This window comes from Ursus arctos, unplaced genomic scaffold (genome assembly GCF_023065955.2).
Source record: "Ursus arctos isolate Adak ecotype North America unplaced genomic scaffold, UrsArc2.0 scaffold_64, whole genome shotgun sequence".
Classification (NCBI taxonomy): domain Eukaryota; kingdom Metazoa; phylum Chordata; class Mammalia; order Carnivora; family Ursidae; genus Ursus; species Ursus arctos.
The window spans coordinates 153851-155312 of NW_026623083.1; positions in this window are offsets into that span (position 1 = coordinate 153851).

Consider the following 1462-nt stretch of genomic DNA (forward strand, 5'->3'; position numbering starts at 1 on the left):
TTCCACGGGCTCCCACACTGCCCTGCACCTGTGTTTCTGGGCCAGAATCACAAGCGCCTCTTGATGGCTTTGCTTCTGTGGACGTCTAAATCATCAGCAAATGTTTTTCCAGTTTGTCAGACATTTAAAGGTTATCTCCTTTTACATTTTTATTGTTACACTGACTGTAGCAAATAGTCAGGGAGGGGTGTATATCCTGGGGGAGATACTGCTCCCCCCACACACACACATTAGGGATCAGAAGCTTCTCACAGAAGTAGGACAACTGTAGATTTCCTGATACATGTCGGCCAAAGTCATTCAATTAGCCCCCATGGTGCTCGGCTGTCGAGCTGGAAGGCATCTCTGTGTTCTGCTGGGAGACAGCACCAGCGCTGGGCTTCAGTCAAGGAGAGGAAGGAGCTCTGCACACCATCCTTTCCTGGGTGCAGAGCCTCGGGGGGCTAGGGTCTGACGGGGGCAGTTGGATCAAGGTTGTTTGCAAAACTATGGGAAGCCATGGAGTCCCGGTTACACAAAGGAAAAGAAAAAGGAGCCTCCAACCTTGGCCAGTTACAACTTCCTGAAGTAGAGGCTGTAAGTCACAGAATACTTTTCCTTCTTCTCCTGCAGTGTGATTGGAGGCAGGTTTTCCTCTCCCTCATTTCAGCGCGATCCAAATGATCAGCTTTGGGGATGGCGCGGGGGATGGGGACCCATGAGGCTGCCATCAAAATTTGCCCGTTTGTGCAGTTGGTCCTGGTGTGGGAGCCCATAGCCTCCTTACGTTTAGGTTACCAAGCGCAAGGGTCACAGATGTGTTCAAACACGGGTTTAAACTTTTAAATACCGTTCTCAGCTTAGTAACCAGAGGCAGAATTCAGTGGCCCCGGAATGACTGTAACACACATCCTCCTGTCTCTGTATGCATTGCTCCGAGCCCATTGCCTCTCATCTGGGAGTCAGGTAAGCTCCAACCACAAGTTCTGGTGCTGGCCGCACACTCACTCACCGGGCTGTTTACGTGAATATATTTATGACGGCTGTGAGCTGGAGGCAAAGGGGCCACATCACACGGGATTATTTTGTGCATTCGTGCGCCAACTCTTAATTTTCTAAGACGGTGCACACGAGAAAAATCACTCCTTGTAAATACGTGACTTTGTCAGTGGGGAGGGACTTTAGGCCATCTGATTTACCTAACACTTGCTGGCAGGTGTCAAGCTCCCGAAAGGATTCAGCCCAGATGGGCAGAATCTTGACCTCCAGCTTGATGTGCTTGCAGCCTCGCACCCCTTGCACTCATGGGCTCCCAGCACAGTGTGTGAGCACCGCTTCTAGAAGTTGGAAAAGCAGATGATCTGGATTCTAAATGAGGTGTTTTCTTACCATCATTAGGGGGCCACACGGAGTCAGCTAGATTCCAGAAGTCGTCTGTGGCCTTAGAGTGTCTGGTCCATGCACAGAGTCAGCTGTGGTAGAG